This window comes from Chaetura pelagica, unplaced genomic scaffold, assembly GCF_000747805.2.
Source record: "Chaetura pelagica isolate M959 unplaced genomic scaffold, ChaPel_1.0 scaffold259, whole genome shotgun sequence".
Classification (NCBI taxonomy): domain Eukaryota; kingdom Metazoa; phylum Chordata; class Aves; order Apodiformes; family Apodidae; genus Chaetura; species Chaetura pelagica.
Window position 1 is genome coordinate 166,849 of NW_009954603.1, and position 7,862 is coordinate 174,710.

The following is a 7,862-nucleotide window of genomic DNA, read 5'->3' on the forward strand; positions in this document are numbered from 1 at the left end:
CCAGGAGCTCCTGCCTCCAGCCACATCCAGCCTGGGGGACATTGCAGATCTATTTTGGGAAAACATCCAGTCTTGGATCAGATGTTTCTTTTCCTGCTGTCTGGCTGATGTAATCCAGGTCCAACTGCACTAAATGAGATGTTGAGGTGGAGATTATTGGATTATAGGATATTCTATTCAATTAGTATTGAAATATGATTGCATTGTTGGGGTAGGAGCTGGAGGGTGTAATGAAGGCACCAAACAAGCCCAGGCTGGGAAGAGAGGGGCCTGGCAGTGCCCAGGGCCAGGCAACCACACTGATTCAAACCAGTACCAGGTGGAGCAGTCAGCACTGGGCACAGTTTGATTTTGCTCCCCATGCATCAGTTGTGAGACCTGGTGGGAACAAGGAACCCGTGGTGCTTCAGCCCAGGCTCTCACCCCCAGTCCTGGTGAGCTGCCTGGTCAGCAGGTGGATGCAAATACCTGTGCACAAGGATCACAGAATCACGGGCTGGTTTGGGTTGAAGATCATTTAGTCCGACCCCCTGCAGTGAGCAGGGACATCTGCAACTTGAGCAGGTTGCTCAGAGCTACCTCTGATCTGACCTGAAATGTCTCCAGGGATGGGGCATCTCCCACCTCTCTGGGTAACCTGGGCCTGTGTCTCACCACCCTCAGCATAATAAATTTCCTCCTGATACCTGCTCTAAACCTCCACTCTTTCAGTTTACAACCATCACCCCTTGTCAAGAGGATGTCATGAGGTCAAGAGCAACGTGTTCCCCAGGAACCTCAGCAGCAGGGACAGGGCTGTTCACCTCCACAGGTCTCCTGGAACCCCCCGCAGATGGTGGAGTGTCCTGTGACATGAAACACCTGTGATGGGATAGGGAGGGAGCCTTGGGCTTCATGACTTTACAGATGACCATGGCCCGAGCTGCTCAGCAGTTGTGGGGGCAGCTGGTGGCACAGGGGTGACAATGCCCCAGGGATGGGCAGGAAGGTCCCACGTGTCAAACTGGCCAGTCGAGCACCAAGCAAGCTGGGACCCATGGGGTTGTGTGTGATGACCACCAGCAGTCTGGGCCCCAAGGGGTTGGGTGTGATGACCACCAGTACCTCTGGGACCCATGGGGTTGTGTGTGATGACCACCAGCAGTCTGGGCCCCAAGGGGTTGGGTGTGATGACCACCAGTACCTCTGGGACCCATGGGGTTGTGTGTGATGACCACCAGCAGTCTGGGCCCCAAGGGGTTGGGTGTGATGACCACCAGTACCTCTGGGACCCATGGGGTTGTGTGTGATGACCACCAGCAGTCTGGGCCCCAAGGGGTTGGGTGTGATGACCACCAGTACCTCTGGGACCCATGGGGTTGTGTGTGATGACCACCAGCAGTCTGGGCCCCAAGGGGTTGGGTGTGATGACCACCAGTACCTCTGGGACCCATGGGGTTGTGTGTGATGACCACCAGCAGTCTGGGCCCCAAGGGGTTGGGTGTGATGACCACCAGTACCTCTGGGACCCATGGGGTTGTGTGTGATGACCACCAGCAGTCTGGGCCCCAAGGGGTTGGGTGTGATGACCACCAGTACCTCTGGGACCCATGGGGTTGTGTGTGATGACCACCAGCAGTCTGGGCCCCAAGGGGTTGGGTGTGATGACCACCAGTACCTCTGGGACCCATGGGGTTGTGTGTGATGACCACCAGCAGTCTGGGCCCCAAGGGGTTGGGTGTGATGACCACCAGTACCTCTGGGACCCATGGGGTTGTGTGTGATGACCACCAGCAGTCTGGGACCCATGGGGTTGTGTGTGATGACCACCAGCAGCTCTGGCACCCATGGGGTTGTTTGTGATGACCACCAGCAGCTGTGGCACCCATGGCCTCCAGTCACTGCAGCTCAGACCCTTTGGACAAGCAAAACCCTTTTGGGAGGGGAGGGGCCTGCCAGGAGGAGCAAAGCACAGAACTGGTTTTTCTTCAGATTTAAATGCTCTTTGTGTCACAGAGACTATTAATATCTCAAACACTTCACTGGCCTGAAGCAACTTCACTGAAGCAACCAATAATATTAGTATTTCCAGCTCCAGCCCCTAAAACCTCCCAGTGACTTCAGATAACTAACTATTGTTTCCTCCACACTGGTTTGAAGAGCACTGAGAAACATTCCCTTGCAAATAAGGAGGAAACAAGAAAGAGTTAAGGAAAACCCTCTCTGGAGCTCTTTGCCTGCAGGTGCTGCTGTGTAGGAAGCCACATATGGAGCTGGGTGGGTATTTGAGGAGACAGCAGGTCTTTCTCTTCACCAGGGCCAAGCCTTGTCCACTCTCCCCCAAGCTACCTGCACCCACCCGTGGCCCCCCAGGGTGCACACCCAAGCTGCTGCCCCATTCCAGTTGTGTCCTGATCATCCAGGATGCTCAAAACACCCTTTCCATAGAGCAAGGACAGAGACACTTTAGAGCACAGGCTCCTTGCATCCATCACCTCTCTACAGCCCAGCATTGACATCATTCCTTCCCCAGATCCCTCCCCAGGGGGTAAAACACAGACTGGGTGACAGGCTCATGGCAATAAAAATGTCCCTCTCTAATTTCTAAAGCTCCCACCATGGAAAGAGCAGAAGGGGTGAGGGCATGGGAAGCCCCCCAGAGACCCAGCAGCCAGCCCTGCTGGTGACACCACCAGCCAAAACAGATGAAGCTGTCCTGAGCTTGGCCAGCTCCTGAGAAGAAGAAAATGGTAATAAACTTCAAGATTAGCCCAGAAAAACACACCTGGGAAAGCAAAGGAGAAAAACTTCTGCCTTTTCCTCTCCAAAAAAGCCAGGATGCCCCTTATCCAGGCTCAGAGGGGATCTGCTTGGGCACCACCCAGGGAGGGTGCTAGGGAGGAGGAAATAATCACCAGCTAATTGCTGATCATCCAGGCCTGGGCTGAGACTGACCCTCCCTGTCACTGACATCAAAGCTGTGAAGCCCCTCGGGTCCAAAGAACAAGTGAAGGGCAAGAGAAGAGGCAGCTGGGAGCACTTGGGGTGCAGGGGGGACATTCCCGTGCTCAGCTGGAGCTCCAGCTCATCCTCTGGTTCAGCCTCTGTGCTACTCCCCTCTCTCACTTTAATACCACGTCACCATCTCCTCTGATGAGAATTCCAGAAAGGAGATACCAGATTGGGTTATCAAATCCCCCCGGGGCCTTTTCCCAGAGGAAGTGCTGCACGTTTTGGTCCCACGTTCCCTCTCCCTTCTGCTCTGCACCCTGTGTGTCCCTGCACTTGTCCCACCCCTTGGATTACCCCTGAGTGCATCTGCTTTTAGCTCTGACCATTGCTCTGGCTGCTGCCTGACGTGCCAGGTACCATCCTGGAACACCCCTGGGGTGTTTCTACACAGCCACAAACCCCAAATGCTGCTTCACACCTTCTGTGCAACCATCTCCCCAGGTGCCAGCCTGGAACAGGGTGGGAGATGATTTATTCCTCCCCTCCCTTGCTAAATGGCCTTGCTGATGACAACCATGAGTCTCCCAGCTGCAGGAGACAAGAGGTTCAGCTCTGGTGGGGCAGGATCTTGTTCCTACAGGGTGCTGAACATGTGGCCACAAACCAACTGTCCATCAATGCACAGGGTGCACGGGGGTGGCATGGGAAGGGTTGCTGTGGCAGGGAGCAGAGTTTGGCTACTTAGGGGAAAACCAAAATCAATTGTGATGTCTAATCCACCGTGGTGTCCATTTCCATGAGGTTTTTGGTGGATCCAAGCTCGTGCCTCTCCCACCAGCAGGTTTTTTGAGGTCGGTTCAGAAGTCAGGAGAGGAGGCAGGAGACACTTTGAGGGTGCTTTGGGGTCTTCATTGTGCAAACATCTAACATTTTGACCTCCAGGACTCATCCCCTCGTGGGCCAGGCTGGGTTCAGTGTGTCCTTGGAGGTGGTGAAGGTCAGGGGAGGTCCAGAGCTGCTGTGGCTGTGGTGGCACCAGCTTGGCCTCTAGATGTGCTCCCTGACTCCCCCAGCTTCTCACTCCCAATATCCAGGATTTTCCATGGGATCTGAGGTCCAAAGCTCTTCCTGAAACTCCTGCTATTTCAAGCAGCTTTCCCCTGGGTAGCTCTCCCACCTCATTTCAAATTTCCTTCCCAATAGTGTTTTTTTCTCTGCTTCCTCCCTCTGTTACCACCTGCCTTTTTCTCAGTCCTTCTCTAATTTAACACTCTTATTTCCATATGTGTTTTGAGCAGACATGAAGTGAAACTTATGCCCCAAAACACCAATATTCTATAGAATATTGCCCAGGAAAAAGCTTGGAAAGGAGAGGAAGAACCTGGAAGGAACTGGGTGGTGCTCAGATCCATGAGCACCCTGGTGATTTTGGCAGGGTTGGCTACATGAGCTGACAGCAGCTGAAGGAAGAAATGACACTGGGTGTTTCATTTTTTTCCAAAGAAATGAAATACAAAAAAGGAATGAGATTCCAGAAGAGATGAAATTCCAAAAAGAAATTAAAAAAAAAAAGAAATGAAATGTTAAAATAAACTTGATTTTAAAAGGAATGAAAATTGGAAAGAAGCAACGTGGTAAAAGAAATGAAATTTTAAGAGAAATGAAGTTTAAAAATAAAAATTTGAGAAGAAAAAAAAGAAGAAATAAAATTGAAAACAAAAGCCAAACAAACCCTCAAGCAAAATCCAACCCAGAATCTGTCCAGGTTCCAGGATGGAGCCACTTTTCCTCATCACTCCTGTCTTACTGAAGGGAAAAAAAAAGAATAAATCAGGAAAAGTGGCTTCATCGTGGCTCAAACCAGGACACAAACCAACACAAAAAAAAACCCCAAAAAAGCCCAGCCCAGGAAGACTGTGATAAAATACCTGCAAAGTTTGCCCAAAAAGCAAACGTTGCACAAGGAGCATCTTCCCCCCCAGGGTGTTGCAACCTGGTCCCTGCCCAGGCCTGGGAGGGGGTGGCTGCTTCTTCTCCAGCAAATAAAAGCAGTTCTCTTGGGTTGGACCTTCACTCACTGGGGTGGGGTGTTGTTTTTTTTCTATTTTTTCTCCTATTTCACTTTTTTCCTCCCCTAGGAAGTGGTTTTGCTGGCAGCAGGGGCAGGGCAGCCCCACGTCCTGCAGCCGGGGGGTGATGAGATGCAGATGTTGCCTGCTTGAGGAGTTGGGTTTCAGGGGAGTCCCTGGGGTGGGAGCCATGGAGATGTCCAGGCTGCCTCAAGCCCACAGGGTGAGCCTTTTTTTTATTTTGAGCCTTTTTGAATTTTTCATTTCCTGCTCTAAATGAACTTTTAACCACGTGGGGTTTAGCCGGTGCAGTCAGACAAGTAACATAAGCCAGGCTGGGATGGAGCAGGAGAGTCAGGTCCTTGAGGAAGGTAACTGCTCTGCTGGGCCCTTCCTTTCCTCAGGGCACCTGTGGGAAGTTCTGCTGAAATGTGGCATCAAGGCTTGGGCACCTGCCCTGCAGTGGCAGCTCCTCAGGCTGTGCTGTTCATGGAAGCTGGTGGGAATCAAGGACTGGAGAAAGCAGCAGGCTGGGAATGAGCTGGTTTGTCCTTGTGTTGGTTATAGAGGAGGGCAGGGGAGCTGGGGAAGGGGCTGGAGCACAAGTGTGAGCAGGAGCAGCTGAGGGAGCTGGGGGTGTCCAGCCTGGAGACAAGGAGCTGAGGGGAGACCTGCTGGCTCTGCAGCTGCTGAGAGGAGGTTGGAGCCAGGGGGGTCGGGCTCTGCTCCCCAGGAACAAGGGGTGGGACAAGAGGGAATGGCCTCAGGTTGTGCCAGGGGAGGTGGAGGTTGGATCTGGGGAACAATTTCTTCATGGAAAGGGTTGCCAGGCTGCCCAGGGCAGGGTCCCCATCCCTGGAGGGGTTTCCAAGCCCTGTAGATGGTCCTGAGGGACATGGGGCAGGGGTGGCCTGGGCAGGGTTGGGGGAACAGTTGGACTTGATGATCTTAAAGGTCCTTCCAACCAAAGTGATGCTACAAGAAGGGCAGCGTAAATCCCTGACTTTCATTCACACTTTACTGAGCCCATTTTGGAAGCTCAGTGGCCACGACCCCTTTGAGCAGCTCCAGCACCCCCAGACTCTTGGGGTCCAGCCTTTGAGCCAAGCTCAGCTAAACTCAGCTCTGTGGCTTTTTCTACTCTAAGTCCTTGGCCTGGAGAGCAGAGGTGCTGTTATCTCCACAGCCTTGTCCATAATGGGAGGATGAGTAGACCTTGTTGCCACCTATACCCACTCAGCTTTTAGAAGGAAATGCTATATTTGGGGTTTGCCTCTTTTCTATTATTCTACTTATTCTGCCCATTTTATGCCCAGAAACCAACTTGGACTTCTGGAGACCACTCTGTTGTTGAGAAAGCATCCAGGTACCCCCATGGATGTGCTCTGCTGGGTGTGTTCCCTGCCTGGATGCCTTTCCATGACTCCCCTTAATTCTCATTGTGGCTCCTCATCCCTACTTTACCTGCTGTCACTTGTAAAAGATGAGAATTCATTCACAATTTGCTTCTGCCAAGGAAGGTTGGACCAGCTGATCTGTGAGGTCCCTTCCAATCTGGCATCCCATGTTTCTCTGAAGAGAGGGCTACATGGGAAACATGTTGGCCTGAAGAAGAGATGGGCAAGAGGGGATGAAGAGCCTCTTGCTGTGCCCTGGTTGATGGGACATGGTGGTGGTGGTGGGTTACCTGTGCATGGCCAGCCTGGCAGGAGCTCAGGGCTGGTGGGGATGACTCTGGAAATTGCTTCCACCTTCCTTCCCTGTGCATCTTCTGCAGGGCTGGACAGGGATCTGGTGCTGGGTGTGCCTTTCCCTTCCCTCCAGCCTCCTCCCCAAGAACCCACATCCACTTCCCCTATTGCCAAAGGACCAGCAGAAGACTCAGCCTTTATGTTTTTCAAGAGAACCCTGAAAGCCACAATTTCCTGTGCTCTGGTCAGCCAGGGACAGCCAGGCAGGCAGCTGGGGGGAAGGAGAGGGCTGGGGGGAGCCCAGCCTGGGGGTGGCAACCAGCAATAATGAGTGAGGGTTGAAGGATGCAAGGAAGGGAGGTGTTGGAACCCCTGTCCTGCAGCTGGGGTGAAGTGTGGGTGTGAGGGAACCTCAAAGGCTCTGAATGGAAAACAACATCCAGAAAAGGGGGGGAAAAGCCACCTCTGTTCCCAAAAAATAAACGAAAAAAGGGAGGGGAGAGGGTGGGACAAGAAAGGGGTGGGAGTGCAGGCACTGTCTGAACTCAGGCTCTTGCTGAGCTGCATCCTCCAGCTGAGGCAGATTGTGAGGGGGTGAGGAGAAGAGGAGCAGAGGGCATGGCCAGCATGGGCTTCAGGGGATGATGCCCAGAACTGTTCTGTGAACTGCTCCTCAGCAAGTCACCTTCAGGAGGGTTATCAGAGGCTGCTCACCCTGTCATTTGGTGGGAGGTGTCCATGCAGGAGGGCTGGAACCACATGATCCCTAAGGTCCCTTCCAACCCAGACCTGTCTGGGATTCTAGAATTCAGTTTATAAGCTGCTCAGGAGGGAGGTTTTTTCCCTCAGCTCTGTTTCAGAAGTTGGTTTGTAAACCCAGCCTGGCAGCCAGGCAGCTCAAAGGCGTGTGAAGAAACAACACAGAACACTTGTCAGGACCCTGAAGAGGCTCTTCAGGTTGTATTTCTTCAAGAGATCTGGTTGAAAGCTGTTTGGAAAAGATAGGTGAGAAAAGCTGCTGCCAAAGGGGGTGATGCTGAGAGCAGCCTCTGGCCCAGGTGGGTGGTGAGTCCCAGCAGATGGAATCACCTGCCTGCCCTGCCTTCCCCACAGGACATGATGGCAAAGAAAAACTGTCCCACTTCAAGCACCTCCTGCCCGTGTCTCTGGG